The sequence below is a fragment of the Anomalospiza imberbis genome, chromosome 5 (genome assembly GCF_031753505.1).
Source record: "Anomalospiza imberbis isolate Cuckoo-Finch-1a 21T00152 chromosome 5, ASM3175350v1, whole genome shotgun sequence".
NCBI lineage: Eukaryota > Metazoa > Chordata > Aves > Passeriformes > Viduidae > Anomalospiza > Anomalospiza imberbis.
Genome location: NC_089685.1, coordinates 7,671,736 through 7,696,260, shown reverse-complemented (window position 1 = coordinate 7,696,260; position 24,525 = coordinate 7,671,736). Strand labels below are relative to the sequence as shown.

At 38.8% G+C, this 24,525-nt stretch overlaps 1 long non-coding RNA gene across 2 annotated transcripts in view; it reads right to left on the bottom strand.

Moving 5' to 3' along the window:
* Nucleotides 1-6,513: 6,513 nt before the first annotated feature.
* The window catches only part of LOC137473680 (uncharacterized), a 38,669-nt gene continuing 20,657 nt past the window's right edge, over nt 6,514-24,525 (bottom strand). The window contains exon 4 of one of the 2 annotated variants that reach the window (XR_010998928.1): nt 6,514-8,272. This is a non-coding gene — a long non-coding RNA (uncharacterized lncRNA). Of the gene's footprint in view, nt 8,273-11,500; nt 11,783-24,525 lie in introns of those variants that run through there. The other variant, XR_010998927.1, reaches the window with a different exon arrangement.

The following is a 24,525-nucleotide window of genomic DNA, read 5'->3' as shown; positions in this document are numbered from 1 at the left end:
TTGATCAGCATCCTCAGGTCCTTTTCCACTGGGCATTTTTCCAGCCACTCCATTTCCAGCCTGTAGCACTGTACAGGGTTGTTGTACTCCAAGCGTAGGACTTGGCTTTGTTGAACCTCACACAATTGGCCTCTCTCCACTGATCCAGCCTGTCCAGATCCTTATACACACCCTTTCTACTCTTCAGCAGATCACCACTCTTTCCCAGCTTGTGTCATCTGCAAACTCACTGGGGGTGCACGCAATCCCCTTGTTGAGGTCATAGATGAGTATGTTAAACAGGACTTGCCCCAGTACTCTGTCCTGCGGAACCCCACTAGCCACTGGCTGACAACTGGATGTGGCAGCATTCCCCACTGTGGAATCCTCTGAATCCTTCCCCCTCAGGGAAATCTCCAGGGCCTTGCCTTGGAAGAGTATAGAGTTTTCATAGAATTTTCCCCACCTAGGCTGATAGAGAGGACTCAGCCCACGGTGCTCAGTAGCACTACTGCCAATCTACATTAGATTGCTTCCCCCATTGGCCAGTCAACACTGCCCACCCCAATTATTCATCCCTCATTGCCCCTACAGGTTGCTGCCCTTTGCCCTGCCCTTTGCACCGCCCTGTGCCCTCAGGTCATTGGTCACTGATCCCATACTTAAGCTTGTGCACACCACATGGTTTTGTCTCTGTTCCTGATCCCTCTGGCGTGCTTTGGAATAAACCTTTGCTGGAATACATCATACAAAGATCATTTCTGTCTTTCCTCTGCTGAGATATCCTGTGGCATGTGTGTGTGCATGGACTTGAAATAGCTTTTCTTATGGCCTTACTCTGAGCAGCTTCTGAAGGAGATGCTTTGAAGAAGGTTGCAGCATTTCTACCACCCTGCCATGCTGCAACACCCCACTTCTACCAGCCAGTTTTTTACCCAGCCAACAGTGCACCCATCCAAGCCATGAGCAGCTAGATTCTCTGGGAGAATGCTGTGGGAAATGGTGTCAAAGGCTTTACTAAAGTCCAGGTAGTCAACATCCACTAGGCAGGTCACTTTGCCATAGAAGTTCAGGTTGATCAAGCAGGACCTGCCTTTCACAAAGTCCTGCTGGCTGGGCCTGGTGCCCTGGTTGTCCTGCATGTGCTTTGTGATGGAACTCAGATCTTATCCATGACCTTTCCGAGCACTAAGGTCAGGCTGACAGGTCTGTAGTTCTCCAAATCCTCCTTCTGGCCCTCCTTGTAGATGGGCATCACATATACCAACCTTCAGTCACCTGAGAACTCCCTGGTTCATCAGGACTGCTGGTAAGTGTTTGAAACTGGCTTGGCGAGTACCTCCATGAGTTCACTCAGTGGAGATCCCTCAGGTGGATCCCATCCAGCACCATGGACTTTTGTGTGCCCAAGTGGTGTAGCAGGTCACCCACCATTTTCCCTTACTTTATGAGGGCTTCACTCTGCTCCCTGTCCCTGTCTTACAGCTAAGGGGGCTGGGTACCCAAAGAACCCCAGCTGGTCTTGCTATTAAAGGCTGAGACAAAGAAGGCGTAAAGCACCTCATCCTTTCCCTCATCCTTTGTCACTATGCTTCCCGACTCATCCAATAAAGAATGGAGAATCTCCTTAGCTCTCCTTTTGCTGGTGATATATGTATAGAAAAATATTTTATGCTCTTTTACAGCAGTAGCCAGATTAAATTCTAATTGGGCTTTCAGACTTCTACATTTATCCCTTTATAGCGTCACAACATCTTTGTAGTCCTCCTGACTTGCCTACCCCTTCTTCCAAAGGCCATAAATTCTCCTATTTTCCCTGAGTTCCAGCCAAAGTTCTCTGTTTAAACAGGCTGGTCTTCTTCCCAATAAGCTCATCCTTAAAATGTAATTCTTGATAAAAAAAATAATCTGAATTTAAAATTTTATGTGTGTTTAGTGAGGGGAGATGGAAAATGCAGTGTGAAAATGTACTAGTTAACGCCCTTGAAAAACAGCATATTTAGGTGAAGTGCACAAATTACAGTCCTCATTTCTCACAGCTCCTGATAAACAAATGAGATTTTCTGCATCTTAGAATCATAGAATCATAGAATCATTTAGGTTGGGAAAAAATCTTTAGGACCACTGAGTCCAACCATTAACCCACTACTGCCAAGTCAGGTAAATCTAACTCCCATTTTCACCTCCTCTGCAATATCCAGGAACAGAAGATAAAAGAGAGGTTGCTGTCTGGTTGGCCACTGATAAATAGCAGTCCCTGGAAGTCATAACAATAAAGCTTTGTGCTGCACACAACCCATCCCTTCCCTTGCCACTAGCTCTTGATGCTCTAAGTAGTTCATGCTGTTTTGAACCTCAGTGGCTGGGGGTTCATGTGGCCCTTAAAGCAAAGGGCAACCTTATGCCCCAGCTCACATTTTGTGTAACTCTATGTATTCAGAGGGGATGCCCAGGGTAGGAGCCAGCAGCAAACAGCAGCAGGGTACAAAGAGAAAATACATCTGACAAGCACTGGATGAACTGGAACTTAATGCCCTTTAGAGCATCTCATTTTCCTACTATCAACCCCAGGCCAATTAAAGCAGCAGCAATACAGAGCATCACTTGTGCCCAGTAACTCTCTGAGGCACAACACAACTGTCTCTCCTGCAGCCTGTGCATTAAGACTCTGTGATCAGTTTTTATTTTTCTCAGGAAGATTGAGAGAGTGCAGCTGTTACACTTTAACCCCAAGAATCAACCAAGCCTCACACAACCCCTTGCTCCCACTCCCACCGGAGTACTGGAGAGAGAAATGAAGGGAAAAAGACAAAGAACTCATGAGCTGACATAGAGACAGTTTAATAGGGAAAGCAAAAGCTATGAGCACAAGGAAAGCAAAACAAGTAATTAAGTCCCCTCTTCCCATGGGCAGGCAGGTGTTCAGCCATCTCCAGGAGAGCAGGGCCCTATGAAGCATAATGGTGACTTGGGAACACAAACACCACCACTCCAAATGTCCCTCCACTCCCTCCTTCTTCCCCCCACTTTTTGTAGTGAGCACAATGTCATATGGTCTGGAAAAGCCCTCTGGTCAGTTTGGTTCACCTGTCCTGGCTCTCTCCTCAAAACTTCCCATGCACCCCCAGCCCCTTTGCCAGCATGGCAGGACAAAAAGCTGAAAAGCTCTTGGCACCAGTGACAAATTATTTTCTGTGAACCTCTCAGGCTAGACTAAATGTCATAAGTGAAGACTTTTTTTCCTTATTTATAACCAGGATTTCCCTTGCTGCTGCTTTTGACACATGCCTCTTCATGCACCCAGAGTGCATGGCACCATCTTCTTATGGTTCTTCAACCTTATGTTGTGGGAACCTGCATTTAACTGCCCATTACTTTTCTGCTCTTCAGGATGCCTAACCTCAACAGACAGAGCAGGCAAATAAAGACTCCTTGTGTCCAATTCATCTGACATATACAAATATCTGTAGTCCAAGCGTCTAATTGTTTTCATGGATGAAAACTGGAGCCTGGGTTGATCCATTTATAGATGTCTACACCAGGCTTGTCTAAAGTTAGGTGAAATGAGTCCCATCCATTGTAGAGAGAAAATGGTCTGGATAGCATACAGAAGAAATGCAAAAAATTAGGTGCCAGTCTCATTTCAAAAGATGTGAAGTGGGATTTGTCCCATCTTGCTCCAAAAGTTTTCCATGCATATGTCTAAATTAAAGCTGGTTTTCTGGACTCCTTTACACTCAGTGGACACAGATAGACACTTCTAAAGTGTAATTTGTTGTGCCTATTTCAGCTGTCAAGAGAAGATGAGAACAGTGACTCTCCATTAGTTGACAAAAAAGTGAATCCAGGCAGCTATCACAGGCGTGTCTGTGGACAATCTATGTACCTAAAATTAAGACAAATTAATCCCAATGCTGCATTCATCTGTGTCATATTATTCCCAGCATTCAGAGTTGTATTGGTATTAATTCCAGTGTTTTGAATAAGCATAGTCCTAAAATTTCCAGCGCTGAGGTATCCCATGGTATATATGTCTCTGATTCAAGCCTCAGTGAAGACACTGACAACTTCTGGAAGGGCACAGGTGGGGTTTGGCTTCTAAAGGTTGTTGAAGTAATTGAATGGTTTGCAACCAAGTGCATCCCTGTATGAGGTGCAATTCATTACAGCCATATTAACATTCTGCAAAGACTCAGACAAAGTGACCTGGAGGGTTTTTGTCTTCAGGCCTTATTACAATACAAATAAGCAGGTGTATCACTTAGACAATTCCACAAGTAGGCCTCTTCATTCAACATGCTGATAATGATGTATTAGCCTTCATCTGTGCCTGCAATAGGTGATGCCAGAGGCAACATATGTTAACAAAAAAAGCCCAAGCAGATACACACCAAATCTTTGGAGCAGACTAGATTTAGTTCAGACTACTGGTACTGGGAAGAAAAGAGAAGGAAAAAAAAAAAAAAAAAGGCAAGGAATAGATTGTAAACAAAAAGGCAGAGAATATTCACTGAGACTGTAAACAGAAAAATGGAGGAAATTCAGGGATCCATTTCCCTGTGCAAGAGCTATTTGCATCCTTGTTTTCCTCTGCAGGCACAGTCATTTCATTCTTACTGCCACAGGCAGAGACTAAATTCTCCATATGAAATGGATATGATAATGCAGCTAAATGATTCACTGACAAGAGTGAGCTAAATTTTAGACATCTCAGAGCATAGGCAGGACTCTAGGACAGATCTAACACAGCAGTACATTCATGCCTGCAGATTCTATGAAACAAATGGCCAAGACACATCTTAAGCAGCTCAAAGGCTGGCAATTTTGCATAGGCAGTATGTCAGCTTGTACCTTAATTTCCCAAAATAGGAGTTTAAGAGTGCTGGTAGATTTCAGTCTGAATCCGGAACCTTTGTGTCTCTCAAGTATGTCTTTTAGAGTAGCTGTCAGTCCCTCCTCTGAAATATCCAACATCTCTCACCTTCTGGCACATGTGCCTGTAAACTGAGGTCAAAACTGAGGCAGAGATTGTAACCAGTTTATAAAAACATGGGACCCACTGTGAAGAAAGGGATGATGCAATGAGTTGGGTGCTTGGAAGACATGTTTCTTTCTTCATATGTGTGTAGTTCCTCTAAAGGAAACATTTGGCCTTTCTGTGCCTCAGTCTGTCGTGTTTAACTACTGTTAATAAGCTGAAGGCCTATTCTGTGCTTTGTGATTGCAATTGACAACACACAAATACCTCCTCTAGATGGTACCACTTTGCATGTGGGAAGGATGTGTAGCAAGGGCAAACTAAACATGGAGAAACAGAGGCAGGGCATCAGACTTATTTTTCTTATAAATATGAATTAGTCAGAAAAGATCTGTTCACCTGTTTTGGAAAGAACAACATTTTAATGGAAAAAATAAGGTCTCAGAACTGTCTTATGATTAAGGAAATAGATTAGTATTTATAGTAACTAAAGGCTGAGAAATACTGCTGAAGCCTCAGATATACTGAGGTCAAAACCACAGGACTCCTTTTTTTTTCTGGAGTAAAACTTCAGTTATACTATTAAAATACACCAGATTTTCTCTGTTTCTTTTCCCTCACATCTTCCCTCCCTATCCTGTACTCTCCCTCTCTTTTTCCATTTCCTTTTTCTTTTCCTTTTCCCTCCTGCCACTTGTCTCCTGTTGCACTCAGCTCAGCTTTCAATACAGAAAACTGTGTTATCCATTAACGAAAGGCGAATTGGTGATATTGAAGTAAAAAAATGTCTCCTGACCGGGGGACAACATAAATTAAAGATGACAAGGACCTGGAAACACTTTCTTTTTCCCCACAAAACCAGCTTTTTTGTGAGTTTTAAATGGTCAAAATAGTCCTCAACATCTTCAGTTAGAGCACCAACTACCATGAGCTGTAAATATAGTAAACCTGTAGCACTGGCATAGGCAAATTTTTCTCTCTATTTTTCTCTGACTATGATCATCTGTCTCATTCATGCACATATTCCAATTGACAATTGCACACATTCCAGTTGACAATTTTTCTGAGTGCATCTATTTAATGACAACCCTTCTACTCACATGAACCACTTAAAGGCCTCTGCTAATTTCTGACAGTATTGTCCAGCAGCACAAGCAGTATTGTAAAAGGGAGAGATGAGAGAGAGAATTGGGGCTCAATGATTTATTAACTGGTCCCCATACTGTTCCTAAAACACTTAACAGGACTTATGGTAATCTACTTACTTGCATTTCGTAGAGAAACTCACACTAAGGCGACATGCACTGCTGTGGCCTAAACTGGTTATTTAGACACTGTGATAATCTGCCATTTCTTCAAATTCATCCCTGTGTTTTATTGAGATCAAGCATTCTGAGGTACTTGGGGCTTGTATAGAAAATTTATTTATGATGTCTGGGGATTTTCACTTCTGGAATACTAAGAAAAAATTCTGATCTCATTGGCGTGAGTGTAAACACAGACTAACTTCACTGACATCAGCAGTGTAAAAGCCATATGCTGCTCTTCCTGGAGCTGGCTTCAAATGAACTAAGAACTGATGGGCACCATGAGCCTTTTGGGCACAGATGAGACAGAGTCTGTTTGCTAAATCTTTACTGGTTGGACTTTCTCTTGGTGAGACTTCATTGTACCATGTTGTAGAGGCATACAGAGGAAAAACTTGGGACAGCTCTGCCTAAAAATTGGTTGCTTCACAATGAAGAGACAACAGCATGCTCCAGACATCTTGCAAAATACAAGGTTAAATGAGAAGGTACAAAACAAGCTGGATAATATGCCATCTTTATACCTTGTTTAATCTTTAATATCTGGCCTAGGCTGGGAATGACATGTAGCCAAGCTTCACTTCCATTAGACTTGTTTCAGTCACAGACATTTAACATGCAATAATAAAGAGTGAAATATTTTCGCAGGGAATTGTTGGATAATATTACCTTCCTACTTTTCCTCAGAACTTTGGAATTCAAGGGGTGAAATGGAGCTAGAAGAAAAGGACTGTTATTTTAAGATAATAAAATGATTTTTTTCATTTGTTATGTTCTAAATCTTTTACTGTATTAACTGTAGTGCATTTTGGGCAAAGACTAATCTTGAAGTACATACTCAATCACGTTTATTTCTGTTCAGCAAGAAAGAAAGAAGGAAAATTAATAGTTATGAGAGGTGCTAGTTTGCTCACACTGGTGTAGATCCACTATCATGCTGTTGAAGAGCACGTTGTGCAGCTTTGCAAAGGCAGTGATTTCCAAAAGCCCTAATCACACTCTCACCAAAAGCCTTAAACACTCTCACAGCTCTTTTCTTCACTCAGATATGGCAGCCTTGTAACTCAATGCATTTCTCCAGCCAGTGTGCTTACAAATTACTATGATAATGTACCAGATATGCTGCCGTCACACTTGATCACTTCTTCTTATGTACAGCATCAGCTACTGAGTTGATGGGTTTATAATCAAATCTCTTGTACACAGCTTGTTTTTGGCAAGATACAAAAAAAAATTGCAAGTTTTACACCTGAGCCACATGTTTATGGGTATTCTGTGTCCTTATTCTTCTCTAACTGATCTTCTTTAAGTTAATTATTAACTACTTCTGCTAACCCTTATTAAACAAAGAGCTGTGGGTGGCCTGAAAACTGATTTAAATGAGGCAAGAACAAAAGATGAGTATGACTCATAGATTGTCAGTGCTCATCCTTCACACTTGCAGGCTTTAGTCTAATGAGTCTTTCAAACATCTACCCCAAGTCCTTCTCACCCCTTTTGCCTTCACAGCCATCAGATCACAAAGGATTAAGTTATACAAAACACTGTATTCCAAAACTGGAAAAAAGCCTAAGAAATCTATGGTGTTTCTGATTCAAAGACAATAGAGGATATAACCATTTAGAATTATTGTAGAATAAAAATCCTTCCTCAGAAAACTCCTAAACATCACTAGGGAAACATTTTATGCCATGTTCACTAAGCATCCATTGGTGCTATGAGAGGCAAATTATTAAGAGACTTGTGTTATATCTCTTATGCTATTATCATCAACATTTTATACTCCTGCAACAGCAACACCAACCATTTGTAGGGTGAACTGAGATCCCAATAGAAATAAATGCAGAAAAACCACTAGACAGTCTGTTGGTGGGAAAATCCAGTGAGTAATGAGGTTACTGTGAGCTAATCTCACTGACAGTGATTATGGGACACTTCTCATTTGCACTAAAAGCAGGAGGACTCTTCACTCAGTGTCTTGTCTTCAGCTTTGTCACTCATCTTCTTTCTAATGGAGGAATGGAAAAATTAATGGCAGTCACATTATTCACAAGACAGAAAAGATATTCTTGGCCTTGGGAGACAAACAGCAGTAATTTGGATTTACCATGTAAATCACAGTTATGCATCCTTTCATATCCTCCTGCCTGCATTTTGGGGAATATCAACACATTAAAAACCTGTAACTTCCTCTCAGAGACTTCAGTTTTTCATTCTGGTTTCACTTCTCTCCTATAATTTTCCACCATAAGTTTAATTAGCGTCATGTTGGAATAATGCAGAATTCAGACCTTATCTGTCTTATTTGGGAAGCTATTTCAGTGCTTATGATGTCAGTTAATTTTTGGTATAAACATATCTGTGATGTTTGTCTATATGATTTTCTGCCAGAACCATCATCTAACATAAATATTTCTACATCATTGCTACTGTTAAATATTTTCTTCTCATGCCAAAATGTAGTTACTTACATGAAGTAATTAATTTCCCTCTCACATAATTAAATAAGCCAAGCTCTGCTGATTAATCTTTTAAAGTGTGTTTTGCATTTCCCCAGTCATTCAAAGGGACTTTGATAGACTCTGCTTGATATGTGATTTACATACATTGTTCTACATCAAGCCATCTTAAGGTTTATGCAGTAGACTTAAAATCTTACTTGTTGTAAAAAAACACTCTAATTTGATACATCCAATAGCTGCATTATCTCTTTGCATGACCTCACAACCCTAATAGTTCATACTTGTCTCAAGAGCAACAGGAATCCTAAAGATATCTAATTTCTTTTGTTGCTACCCAACCACTACAGAACAAAATATTCAACAAATCTCTAAATTAAAGACCTTTCACTATACATACTTTTTATTTTTGTGGTAAAAAAAAATCTTTCCTCGTGTGATGATCTCTCCCTTGCCAATAGCCTCCAATTATGTATAGATTTCACAGCTAACTCCCATACCAAGGAGTAAGAACCTGCTCTGCTGTATACACTCAGTAGGTCTAAGGCCAGCCATGGAGGAATAAAACTAATAGCAGCTCTCCACCCACATCTTATTCACACATCCTTCAACTATTCAGAGTATTTGTTCAGTTTGAATTATTTTCAAATTACATCGCATATGTGTCCTGAATCTTAACAATTAAGCCAAAACAGAGTTCCTTCAATTGTACTTCCATGTTATCAGCTTTACTTTTCTGTGTCTCTTCAGTATGTAAGGCAAAAGAGAATACATTAGCTCATGTCTTTATTTCTGAATGGCATCCCAGCATTCAGGAATGAAGGTGTCAGTATAATACCATAAGATTGTGTGCTATTTCTGTGCTAAAGATGCTGCAAAGTGCCAGTCCAAAGCAAAGGTACCCACACAGAAATACTGGCTTTTTCTATTTGCCCATGCTGTTACATTGAAGGTATTGCAAAGGAAAGTCTGATAAATTTAAGGTTACCTTTAACTACAGGATATTTTTTTAGTAGCTGCTTGAAGATCCACAAAGAGAAAAAATATTGCTACATCAAAACTAAATGTGTGGACCATTCCCTACAGGTTAGAAAAGTCCTTATCTTTGGTTTGGATTTATTTTTATGAGCTGTAAATAACTTAATCATTTCATTTTTTAATCTGTCTTACTGATACATTATAGCAAATTTTCCTTAATAAAATGTATTTATCAGACCAGGCCTTGTAGGAGAGAAAAATGATACAATAACTTTCAGCAAGAGTTTCAAGATGCATAGTTTGATTAAATTCTCATCAAAATCACTGGGAGTTCATTAGAGTTTAAGAACCTGACTTCTTTAAATATAAAGTTCTTGTCAGCTGGCTAGCTAATCCTTCCACTCTGGGGCTGCAGTTTCATGACTACTTTAACCCAGTGCATGGATGGGATCCTGGAAAAAGGAGTGGGTCTGCCTCTCCTCCCCTTCTCAGCTGTGTGTTCCCAGAGCTTCCCACAAGGCCATCTGATTAAAAACACTCACAAATCCGCAAGGTGGATTTGTTTTCAGCCACGCTTCCAACACCCCAGTCTGACTAACCAAATACACGTCCTGACTTTAGGAAAGTGGGTAACCAAGTGCTTGGCTGAGACCCAGGGGAAAAAGGAAAACTGCTTCCATCAGCAGTGGTACAAATCAGCTGCATTAAATGTGAAATTTAGCCCACCCTTACATCAAACTGCCATATGGTATGGTCATTTGCAATTTATCATATTACCTTTTAATTAATGTAAACATTACATCTATCTATCATCATCTATCTAATGCAGGCATCTATCTTACACTAGAATCTATTTAGGGTTTTTTTTTTTTATTTCAGACAATGTTAAAGGCAGACATCAGTTGCAGGGAGCTGATGCTGCAGACAAGAAGGAAAAAAATCAAATGTCCCCTTTTGCATTGAAAATTGAGGCTCTACTGCCTAAAGCACTGGTTGGGTTGCCAGTGCTTCAGTGGCAGCCAAAGGCTGTGAGCCAAAGGGATTCTCCCTGAGGACTGATTGTAAATGGCAGAGCTGAGCTCTGGATCATCTGCTTTGGAGCATTTATATGTCAGAAGCCAGACAGAAAACAGAAAACCCAGGGAACAAGAAAGTCACTCTGAACATCTAAATATGCAGCAAGGAAACCCCATTTCTAAAATAATTTCACTTATCTAGGGAGCAAATTGGAATTGACCCAAAAAGTCTCAGATATTTCTTCAGAAAGATCAGATCTTAACTGTTTACTTCTTATGTTGAGATCATATATCCCTTTTCTTTCTTACTGGTCTATATGTCTCATCTGGTCTTCATCTGAGCTCATTTGCTGAGCCTGGATTCCCACTCTTAAATTCTGTACAAATTGCTTGCAGCTGCTTATTGTGAGCTGAACTGGTCAATAATGCACCCACTGCTTCCACCCTTCTCCCTTCTGGCTGCCCCTTCTCATGATCTGACAAGGAGTAGCCACTATTTAAAAGTCCCTAGATCCCATTTTTTGTTTCATCAGTTTTCTTTTCTTCGTGGAAAGAGGTTTGTGCTGGGATGTCAAACCAAGGAGCACCAACCCCAATCCCTCATCTGCAGTAATTAAATGGTTTATTCCATATGAGCTAATCTTCCTGATGTTTTCATTTTGCAGCACTTCAGTTCTGTATCTTATTTGAATACAGCTTAGGGCCGTATTTAAAAAACTCTTTGTGGAGGAGTTTAAGGTTTAGGTTTTTTGTTTGGTGGGGTTTTTTTGTTTTGTTTTCTTGGGGTTTTTTTTGGGTTTTTTTTTAAACCAGTATATTTCTTTACCTTTATTAGTTTGCACTGTTTGGATTTAAACTGTTTCACAGTGTTTATCAAAAGTCTACACACTGCTTTTCCTTTCAAAGTCTTTTATTCTCACAGTGCTATAGCAAGCAGCATAATGACTCTGCCACAGCAACACTTCAGTTGCTTGACCCTACGAAAAGAAAGATATTTTTTTTTCATTAATTGCAGAGATTTTGCAATTCCTCTTCAGTAGAACTGTCTTTACTATTTTGTCACCTCTGAAAATCTGTCATCTTCTGGAGCCATTCCCTGGGTAATTTCAAAGGCTCCCTTTCTTTTGGAGAGCTAAGGGAGATTCCTGGATCAGGAGTACAGTCATGCTAAATTACTGCCATAGTCCAAAGAGAGAAGAGAGGGGCACATTCCCACAGAGTAATTCCACCCTACTCATAATTAGAGATGCTTCATAAAAACATAAATTCACCCATAGAGATCACCCAAATTAGTTTGCAGGAATGTTTCATACTTATTTTAGCAAGATTTATATATTCATATGTTTTATATAGACTGGAAATTGCTGTCTTACATGCACATTAAATATAAGACACCAATAAAATTATCTTTACATGAATGCTGGCCAAACACTCAGTGGAACAAGGACTGAACACCACTGAACCAGCAAATATGACAGTCCTTGCGTATTTTTAGAGATCCCTAATAATCCCTTCACAGATGGAAAAATGTAGTTTTAAAATAGCTTTGTTGCTTGGGCAAGCAAGTAACATCAGTAGTGAACAGATGAGTCTACATTTTGCACCTTATGCATTTTTTGCCAAATTCACTATTTAATTTAAAGATTTATTAAGGATGAAATGAATATTTATTCAAATGAAGTGAAGGGAGAAGCAAAGTCCTAGAGAAATTAAATGACAAAATTTCCTTTGAGTTACAAGAGGTCAGAATATCATTACTCAACAGATTCTCTTCCTTGAACATTTGCCATTTCCACTTATTTCTACTACTTAAGTGACATGGGGACTGACAATTGTTCTTTGTTCCCCTTCTCTCCAAGTGCTACTGAAGTGGACTAGATGATTCAATCAACCATCCACTAGAAATTCTATCCTGGTCCTGAAACAGCTTAAAAAGAGGATTTACAGACCAAAAAGGTTTCATTGAATAATACCTAATCAATTCTAGTTCTCACATCTGACAAGGGTTCAATTTGCTTAAAAGCGCGGGGCCAGTCACGCAGGATGGCTTCAAGACTACACACACAAAGGGACTTGAGTGCCACACAGAGCAATGGAATTGTCATCTGGACTCCATATTCTCCTGTACTATTACTACAGACATACTTTGCAACATGAAACATGTTCTGCTTATGTTTCCATTCTAGTGTGATGAAAATTTATCTTGTTTTGAGCTGAAGACTAGACCAGATGTCCTCCAGATGTTCTTTCCAACCTACATTATCCTATTATTCCCTGTACATCATTGCTTTTTGTTGTTAATCTTTCCTTGTTGTCAAATACAAAAATTGTTTATATATTTATTAGTTTAATAGTAATTATACTAGCATGGAGCAATAGCAACTCTGTAATTTCCTTTGTACCCTATTCTTGATCCAGCAGGAAAACCCTATAATCAACTTGAAGCCAACAAAATCATTCCACATATTTCCAAGTCTGCTTACACTGAAAGTGTTCAGCAGATCATTTATAGCAAATAAGTGATGTTTTAGATATCCAGAAAATGTCTCTCATTTTGTCATTTTATGCTTAATGCCTTTAAAGAATGAAACAAGGATTTGTATTTCTGGTCCCTTGCTATCTATCTATCTATCTGGATTTTTTAAAACTCGTTCTTTGCAGACTGCATTATAATTTCAAAAATGGTATGAGAATGTGAGACTTCAGAGACAAAGATGCCATTTACTTTACATCGATTGTGCTGCACGGTCTCCAAACAAACTCCCACCTTGCTGAACTTTGTCAGGAAAGTCTCAAAAATTGTCAAGATAGTAAAATCCCAGAAGTCTTTATGTTGATATCAGCCTCACAGCCGCATAACTATTCCCTTAGTTCCTGAGTCAACCTGACACCTTTACCTTTACCTCAGCTCACACATGGGAGAACAACATTTAGCCAAGAAAAAAATATGTCAGTTGATTGTTTTTATGTTTCCATTCAAAACATATAAAGTTTGAGTCCATGACAGCCACTAAAACCAAATTCTACATGGGGTCTGAGGAGTAAAGGAGATTTTACATACTGCCATAGGTGTGCAAAGCTCTGTCAGGGGAACACAGAGAGATGATCTGGGTCATTGTGGTCTTCAATGTCCTCAAGAGGGGAAACAAAGGGGCAGGTTCTGATCTCTCTCATAACCTGTGACAGGACTGGAGGAAAAAGCATGAAACTGAGTAGGCGAGGTTTAGTTTGGAAAAATTTCCTCACCCACCCAGAGCGTGGTTGAGCGCTGGAACTGGCTCCCCAGTGAAGTGCTTGCAGCACTGAGCCTGACAGAGTTCACAGAGGATTTGGACAGTGCTCTCAGGCACATAGTGGGATTCCTGGGGTGTCTCATGCAGGGCCAGTAGTTGGACTTGATGACCCTGATGGGGCTGTTCCAACTCAGGATGTTCTATGATTTTATGGTGTCTGAAGCTATCTTGTTTACTTTTCATGGTTAATTATTCATTAGCATTTGTACTCTGTTAATCCCTAGATGTTTCAGTTATGCACCAGAATAAACTGCACATACGCAGATATTTCTACATTCAAAAATTTAAGAAGGTTCCTACTCTAGAGAAGTCAGAGCTTGAAGAGCTGGATGTTTACCAGGGAAAACCTTCCCTTTTATCATCACTGATACAGCTGGGAGCAGTGCAATATGGGGAGAAAGTATTTATCCCTTAGCAGTTTCCACAGCAGCAGCCACACAGCTGTACAGTGCCACATTCAAGCTCACATCCCTTTTGAGAAAAGGTCCTTTACCTGTAGTTATTTTGTAGTTATTTCTCTAAATGTGTATTTGGATAGTTATTTATATATATATATATGATGCACACTTCGGTGTACTTCTGTACAAAGCCAGAATTAGATAATCAGACTTGAATCAAGGCATAAAAATTATACTGATACCTCTTACTCCTACAAGGACTCACACCTCTTGTATTAACAGTCCACTTTTAAGAGTACATGACTTAGATGATTTATATGAGTTCATATGTTATGTTATCCTGACAGGTCTACATAAATGGAAAAGAATTTTTGCTAGACTGGAACAGCAGGAAATTTCTAGGAAATCAGAGGATCCAGCATTATGGCTATGAAATCATATTCAGTCCCTGCATACAATAAAATTCTTAAATTTATCCTATGAGTATTAATAACAATAATAATAATGCCAATCTTCAATAAGACTGAAATAATGGTAGACTAGCCTCTGACTTATAGTGCTCCATTGCTTGAGTAATCATCTTCTTAACTTTTGGGTAATCTCTCATTGCACATAATAGGAACATTGCTTTGAAAAATTTAAGCAAGCATAGCATATTACAGAAGAAATACTTAAATTTTCAAAACACTCTGCACAAGCATCTTGTGCTGTTACAGACAATAGACCCTGCATTCACAACTCACTGCCACTTCAGCTCAACCCTATAGCCATTCCCCCAAATTAATCAGAGCTGCACAATTCAAAAGCAGCAAAAAATAATTAATTAGTATCACTTGTTGTCAAACAAAAGAGACCTCCTCTACGGAGGGAAAGAATGGGAAGGCAACAGGAGGAAAAACAAATCCTGCTTGCACAAATGAATGGGAGATGTGTCCCATTAGGAAACATTAACAAGAGCAGCAGAACTGAATAAGCTAGATAAGGCTGATTACAAGTGTTGGATCAAGCTTTGCTTGATGAACTGCATCCAGAGCAGTTTCTCTGAGCTCTGATAATGTTTGAAGGCAGTCTGGAGGCTCCAGGACACTATGAAGCTTTCTGTCACTCCTGTCCATCACCTCTCATATACCATCATAAAAGGTTAACTTTGTGATGACTTTTGCCCCCTCAGCTGAAGAGGAAATTAACCAATTCAAAAAACATCAGTAGGGATAGACACACAAGCAAAGCAAGATCAACTAGGTCCAATTATTTGAGAAAACCTGGCTTCATGTGTAGGCCACACCTGTGCAAGAAAAAAAAGAAGGACTTAAAATAATGTCAAATGTTTTAGATTTTGTCGCCCCTTTTTTTCTTATTAATTGATGCCTGTAACATTAGCTGTCCTAGCACCACCTGTGCTCCAGACCTCCTCTCCAGTCACCTTTGGATTCTCCACAATGCCTACGCTCCATAACAAGCAGTCAGGCCTGCCTAGTCATTTCCTCTCCCCACAAAATAACTCAAGTTTTGCAATCATTAAACCTCTCTCTATTCCCATTCTAACTGGCCTATTGTATAAACTGCAAGGGAAAGAAGAGGAAAGGAGCCAAATCAGGACAGATCTTTCCAGAAGATTCTCCCACTCATTTATAAAACAAACTCACCTCTGTCAGAGATGAAATCCACATAAAATTCTCCCCTCCCTTTCATACTCTGAGTTAGATACTGATTGTGATGCACAAAGGTGAATAATTTGCTTCTCTGGCAGCCCTGAAAGGCAGGATACTTGACTTTAATCTGAAATTCCTGTAGAGCATCACGTCTTTCTCCCAAGGAAGCACGCTGTCCTTTGGAATGTGACTCATTGCTCATTGACACCAGCAGTGCTTTGCCCAGCTGCTCTGAGATGTTTTGTTTTGAATCCCAGTCATGCAGAAGACAAGATCTGATGAAGTCAGACCTCAGAGAGACCACAAAGGACATAGCAACAATACCACTGGTTTGGGTTTCTATGTTTTTTTGACTGCCGATCACATAACATGTCTGATTTGGCTTGAACTGAAAAAGAACAGCTTGTCATGGGAGAAGGGTGCAACTAAGCTGCCTGAGTTTTTATTCTGCTTTTTACAACCACCTCTTAGTTGCCCTTTGCTGATCAGTTTAGACTACAGTAGCTATGCCAGTGGCATTCAGAGCAGTTCCTGAAGTATATTTGTGTTTTGAGAGTCATCTTTATGGTACTTTGAACAACTTCTAATTTCAAATTGAATGTAGTACGACCTTATCCATTACAAGGTGTGCATGTTGGTGATGTATCCAAGCAAGCTGGAGTGAACTGTAAGACTAGAACAGGCCCTAAGGAGGAGGTTTCTCAATTTCTGCTCCGTTTCAAAATACTGCAGTTTTATTTTAAAAATACTGTCCTTTTGAAACTGTTTTTTCCTAATCTGTCATTTTTAAAGAGCATTGGTTACCTATTCACTGCTTTTCTTTTCTTCACCAGGGAACTGCAGTGCTATGTATCAATATCTCACTGAAACTAGAAACTGAGCCTTGGATTCAGTTTGTAATAGGGAGAATCTTGATATTCCCCTCTCAGACAGGCAGAAGAAGTGAAACTTAAAGCTTGAGGGAGTATGCTCAGAAATCATGAATTCAAGCAGCAGAGTACACTGCAGAGCCCCAAACCCAGCATCAGCCTCAGCTAGTGACTCTAAATTAGCTGAAGCCAATTCAGATTTGAATGCAGCATGTCAAGCAAGTATGACCCTGAACCTAAGCCTCTGAAACTCATCAGAGCTCATTAGCAAGGTCATAGTTTTGTGAGTATCTGGCTATTCCCTTTCTGCTTATAACATGTTCCTCTCTGGCTTGAGTTCTTCTGCACCACCTTCTACAATGTGCAATGAAGAGGGCAGTGATGCAGCAGCCTCCCGCCCACAGAAACTTGTTTATCCTCATTCATTAACACAGCCACACCATTTGCAAAGATTGCTTGTTGATTTATTACCTGCTGATGGCAATTTTTCTCACCCTTGAATAAAAGGCTCTACAAGATTTGTCAGTCTTAGGTGAGAAGAAACCTTCAACTTGATTGTCTTCCTCTGAATCCTTGGGTAGGATCTAAGGATGGCATAGGAGCCACACATAGTAAAAACCCCCAAATCCATGTCTTTGTCAAGCTGGCTGTGACAATGTGCAAGTATGTACAAAATGGCCTCTTGAACATGTTCAATACTCCTTGGACAGCATTCTTGCTGCCTGCTCTGGTGTCTGTGTTGTGGTTCTTGTGCTTCCTGTCTAAAGAGCTAATTGGATTAAAACTGAAATGGAGTTATTTATTCTGCCACAGAATATGGGGAATATGCTTATGCCACCCCAACCCAACTCTGCAAGAATTCATTTCAGTGTTTTGTGTAAAAATGCATGACAATAAATGTCCATTGTTTAGACCTTCCTCATCAATCACAAAGATGCAAAGACTCTGTGCAGCGCCATGAGACTCGAACTGAGGATTGTCTAGGCAAGTGGATAACTGCAATTAAACTCTGGAGGAAAAGCCCGATGGATTTGAGACAGAAAATTAGCCATAGCTGTTAGCAGCTTTGATGCAGTTGTTAGAAGCTTCTTTTGGTTTTTAATATAAGTAGAAAAATCAATCAGCTCAAACACTGTTCTCTGTCTTTAAAGCATTTTAACATCTTTTCCAATTCTTGAATTAGCAGCATAGACTTAAAGTTTCATTCTATAGATCTGGAGCCCTGGTAGTGTACTGCAATGCAGCATTTACCCAAGACCTATCCAAAATTGAATAGATGAAAGAGATATGCTTAGCAGGACAGTGTGTCTTCACACACGCATTGGCTAACCAGTGTTGGACTGAAAACTACATGGAATGCTAGACATGAATAAATAAGCAGCATTTTTGTTGCTTTTGTTCATGTTGTTGTGAAAATCAGGGTTATTCATATCTTTCTTAAAGCCACAAAAACATTGACTCATATGAAAATGATATATTCTATTATTACTCATGCCTAAAAAAAAGATTTAATACTTTTGCTTTTATGCAGTGAAATTCTCATTTTTAAGGTTTTCTTCATCATTCTACTGGTTTGATTTCTGGCATAAAAAAGACAATGTCTTAGAATTCAGGTCTCTAAAAACTCAGGCTTTTAGAAAATATCAAATGTGAATCATGACAATAAGTGACATGTTGGAGACGTGAGGCATATAGCATTATTGAGCAGCTTTCTGAAGTTTTAATATGTGTAATGATACATTGTTTATCTCATAGTGTTTTCTAAGGATTTGATAGACATTGAAAATGCAGAATACACTAAGAGCTACTGTCACCAGATACAATAGTGATAAATGCTATCATCCTAATCATACATGATTAGCTGATTTTAAAACCAGTCCAGAAGTACTATTTGGTAGGATTTTTATAATTTTTTTAAAGCATAAAACCATTAAAAGCTTAATAGCTGCTATTTAAACAGAATGAATGCCATCAAATGGTTCTTTTCCAGCTAGATAAAACTTTGTTTTTCAGTAGATTTACATTTTGAATCATTTTTTGCCATATTGTTGAGTAGCTGCAGTTTTCATGAATGCATTAAAATTAGTGATAACAAGAATCTCTCGGCTTGTACCAGCCATGATTTAAAACCTGAATTGTTTACTCTCCAAATCAATAGAATTCAGGAATGATTTTTTATGGAAAGGGTCTAGGTTTTAAAATTCCTAATCACTCAAGCAGTATAATGAATGTTTTCACCTATATCAGATATGTGTAAATACAAACATGGTAGAAACTTAAAAGATGTGCAGATTGGCAGGGCAACATTGCCATGAAAACAAATGGTAAATCACCTTTGCAAAATCATAGAACCTTATTCTGCTGAGGGATAATTAAAGATAAACAAGACCTTTTGGCTGAAACAGGGGAGTTGTTCACCTGTTGCTACAGTCTGCATCCAGAGGCTCAGCACAGCAATCAGGCCTTGCCCATTTTATAAAACGGCTCAATTTATTCAGGAGTGCACCTTTTGGACTATGTTTTATTTGAGTATCCTCATAAATTCCCTTCAGACATAACATGCACATGGATGTTATAAACAGTGCACGTGGATGTGATAAACAGTGTAGTAACAATGTTTTCACCAGCTAAGGGAGCACAAGCTTTCCTAGGCCTTGTGGGATTCTGGAGATTACATATTCCAGGTAATAGTCGATTTCTGACTCAAAAGAAGAGCTATATTGAGTGGGCCCTTGAGCAACAAGAAGCCTTTGAGAACCTCAAACTACTTGTGTGGTAGCTCTTGAGCTGGTCCAGACAGAAAAAGCTGTGCAAAATGCGCTCTGCACCATGGCCAGGGAGCATGGCCTGATCAGGAGCCTCTGGCAAAAAAACATCAGGAGAAAGCCCAGGTCAGCCATTAGGGTTTTGGAGCTGAGAAAACTGGGGTTCAGAAGCCCATTGCACCCCTGAAAATTGTAAAAGAGGTCGCCCTTCATTTTTCAAATGTAACAAGAGACACAGAAAAATGGGAACAATGATAAGACAAAGGCTGTTGAGACGAGCTAGCAATGTCTCTGACTGAGTCACTCATACATTGCTCCACTTCAAGTTAGTGTAACTCTGATGAGATAAAGCTTTATTCATATATTTATAGGTGCATTAAAAATATTCATATATTCAAAGATATTTATTCATATTACAGGAGCACCAAAAATCTCTTATTGAGCCTGAGGACAATGTAGCAGGGACTGTGATAAAATATTGAAAAGAATTTCTCTATTGCAAATAATTTACTGTGAATGAGGGAACTGATTCATTTGAGATTATAAAGACAGCAGTGAGATTGCAAAAGATGCAAGAGCTGGCTAATTATCCTAACAGTACAAGTAAGATTCTAACTCATGGCATCTGGCTTCATTACTCTGACTCAAGGTAAAACATCTCTGATCCTTTCCCTGACAGGTGTTTTTCTGCCACCCTCAACTATTCTGTTGTTTCTGAATTACTCTCAGTCCCTCACACCACAAAGTGTAACTGCCCCAGCACCATCATTTCTGCCGAGAGTGATGGGATGTTCTGGGAAGTGAAGGACAGATTTCCAAGTGCTTTAACAAAGGGACCATTGTGGAAGTGTTCCACGATTTCTTGTTATCTACTTGTCTGAATTTGTCTTCTTTAATTTCCCCTTGCCATTTAGAGGGAGAATGATTTGGGGTAGTGTGAGGCAAAAGAAAGAAAAAACCCTGAGAAAAAAAAGACTGTGGAAAGAACAAAGTGCTCCATTAATTCAAAGGCAGCAAGGTTGGAAACAGGGCAAAATCATTGCCCCACAGGATCATGGCTGCAAATACCAATTTTTTCACTACTAAAGAGAACTGTTCAAAACTTTTTCAGATAAAACTCTTCAAAAATGTATTTTCAGCTCCACTGAATATTTCAGGAAAGTTTCTGTTTCTACAAAAGCCTTCACTTTTTGTTAAAAAAAAAGGTTGGGGAATGTGACATTTCTAGTTAAAAAGGCAATTTATTCTTTGGAGGTTTTGTGTGCTTGTTTGTTTATACTGACATTTTCTAATAAAACATAATCCTACTCTGACATCTCAAAGTGCAAATTTAACATAATTTTCATGAACCCTCTTTGTGCTATGAAAAATTCTCCATGTTCTTTTTCAGGTACAAAACTGAAGCATATAGACTTATTAAATATCCTATTAATTTATAATAAATAAAATCAATAATTTAATAATTATTAATAAATCAATAATTTTTGCTTAAGCAATATTTTTATAGATACATAAGAGTTACAGAATGTTGAGCGATCAGTTGTTTATTCTCTCCCTATGAAGGAGAAAAATATAAATCCATGCAATATTTTAAAAATCTTCTCCAGTATTTATTATAAACATCCAGCACAGTAGTTTAATCAAACATCAGTTCAAAGGTCTCTCAAAGCTGACAAATTTTCCTGATCTCTTTCTTATGACTTTATATTGAAATTTCTGTCTCAAACATTTTGGTTTGAATTAAGTCAGCATTTCTTGCAACACATATATAGGATGTGAAGGAAAAAAAAAAAGGCCATCATAATCATAAAATAACTTAATTCCATTTCATATATCCTTATGTTTCCATCTTATATTGTTTTTATTAAATAAGTAGACTTCTTCCATCCTTTTGATATAAACTGTGCTTTCTTTTTTGTCTTTTTTCTCTCCTTTAGAGATTGTCCAGTTTATTTACACCTGTCTTGTTTTCAGACTGGGGAATGGTGCACCAGCTGAGGCTCATCATTGCTTAGTACAGCTAAATAATTAGTTCCGTTGTCATGCTGTTAATACAGCCCAGCATGAGATTTGCCTTTTGTGCAACCACATTATCTTGTCGACTCAGACGCAGTTTGTGAGCCATGATGACCTTGGACCTCTCCTCCCATACTGCTGTTCCTCCAGTTATTCTCCCATTTGTATTTGTGCACTCCAGGTTTCCTCCACAGGCATTACTATTCATGGCACTTGTCGTTATTGAATTTCATCCTCATGGTTCAAACACTTGCTGCAGTTAACAGCGTAGTTATGAATTCTGATCCATTCCTCCAAAGTACACACAACCCTCCTCACCCAAGAACTTCTGTTTGTGTGCTCTGCTCCTGCATTTATGCCACAAATATAAAGATTAACCAGGACTAGGACCAAGGCAGATCTTAGGGGTGCCCTGCAAAACCTACCTTCTTTTTTTAATAGAGAAAGGAATGAAAATCACTCCATAAGTGCCATATTTAGTCAATTATAGCCACACACCATGGCTATAATTTCCAATTTTGCTGGTATAGAATGTTTAAAAGCTTAATACAGTCAGAACATTTCACATTTTCATCTTCTCTCCCATATGCTAAGCAAGATCATTCATCAGAGAAGGAACTTAGATAGGTTTGACATGATTTTCATTAGATACATCCACACTGGAAATTTTCGAGTACTGCATGTTGCTCTTAGTACTTACCTACTGATTGTTTAACAGTCTGTTCCAGTATCTACCACGTTCTCAAAGTTAAAATGACAGGTATATTGATTTTGTAGGTCTTCCTTCTTTGTGTGCCAGAGTAGGTACAACATTTTCAGCAAATTCACTTTATTCACCCTAATAGAGAGGTAGCAACATTTTCAAAATAGGTAAGCATATCAGGAAACTACACTGTAATGCAGAATTTCATCATAAATGTCACAAAGAGAAGCCAGCATTCGAAAAAAAAAAAAACTCTCTGCACCATTTTCCAGTGTTGTCACATCACTAATACATCACTAGGAGAACTCTTGTTCATATCACCTCACCTGAGTTTATTTATATTGTATTAATCCCATTCCTCCCTCTTCCCTTTTTCAAAGATCAGGGAGGATTTCCACCACTCCTCAGGCAAACCCGAAGTGTTTTGTGGACAAGGAAAGCAGAGGAGCTCTAAAGCCTGATCCACTTGCATGTACTCTTTGAACCTGATCCTTCCCTAGCCCACATAAGCATTATTCATATCCAGCTGCTTTGGAGTTTGTCAGTCTGATCCTCTTTGCACATAAAATGTTTATTGAAACAGGGACTTGGACACTTGCTGCCCTGTTTTTCAAATAAATTTTCAGACAATGTAAATATCTTTGGAAGCATATTTAATCCAACACACACATACAATTTGAACACCTGCATCGTAATTTGACCCTCATTTTTTAAACTGATGGTGGGAAATTGGTGTTTTTACTCGTCTCCTTTTTGTTTATCTGACTCATGCCTTAGGAGCAGCATTTATCTTACTGGTTAGAGAAGGATGAGGCTTGCACATTCAGATATAGACACTGGGTAAAGATTTTGCTTAATAAGGCTATTTATAGCCTTTCTCGGTCCTCTAAACTGGAAACTCTTACCAGCTTCCCTGACAGAGCAAAATTTTTCATAACTGATGTGTTCTTTCTGAAATGTGTATTTTTTTTTGTATTTTGTATGTATAATGAGAAAATACCAGTTGCATTTACTTCTGCACTTTGTTGAATCAGAGCTTAAAAACAATTTAAAAAAATCCATACAGAAAATTATACTGTGTGTCTATAAAACAATGGTTTTTTATGCTTATAACCATAAACCCATGAAATCATCAAAGGGACCTACTCAAGATTGTGTAGGTAGGTACCTCAATCTGATGATTCTTCAGTCTGCTGAAGAATGTAGTTTGGTTTTTGGTCTGAAGTCAGAAGCATCTAAACCAATTTTACTCAGATCATCACACCTCCTAGGAACTGCTGCTGAGCAGTCAATAGGACTGGAAAATTTCAGTTAATAATTTAATTTTCAAAATGTTAGAAATATCTGACTGGAAATAAAAACATAAAAAGTGGGGAAACAGAACAAACATGACATTTTAACCTTAACTGTACCTTTTATAAATTTTGTCAATAAAATAATCCTCTTTAAGTAATTAATTTGTCTATAAGTATAAGAACAATACAGCTCATTTCCTAAATTTCAGTTTAAATATTGAAGTACATTGGTTTTGTGCCAGACCATAATATGCTCATAATGAAGAATATGTAGGAGGTGTTAGGCTTTAACATTATAGAGTGGAACTTCACTGATTTTTTCCATAAAAATATTTGACTTAATAGTGTAGGTATTCATACAGTAAATTAAAACCTAAAACTGCAAGGAATAATACTGCTTTAATTGCCTGACAGGTTGGGGATTATTTCTTACATTATCTCCTGCACAGATGAATATAACCTTCCTAAAGAGGAAATCTATTCACTGCTGAATAACAGGTCTGCATTAATATATTGAACTCTAGGAAGCCCCTAAATAATGTAGTATAAAGTATTAGCATTTTTCACCCCTTGAAGATCAAAGCTGAGGGTATTAGTTGTATGATGTAAGATTCATAGGTTATATCTGTGTGAATGCCACAAGATGATATTGCGGGACTAAGTCTTACTGGAGGATAAATCTTACAATTAAAAGAAAGGCACCTGGCAGGGAATTTCTGGTGTTTGTTCTTCTTTCACATACTACATTCTGCAAAACAAGTCCCAGGGGCAGCTTGCCTTTTTAAATCTTGTAACCCAAATGTGAAATTTGTGCTTC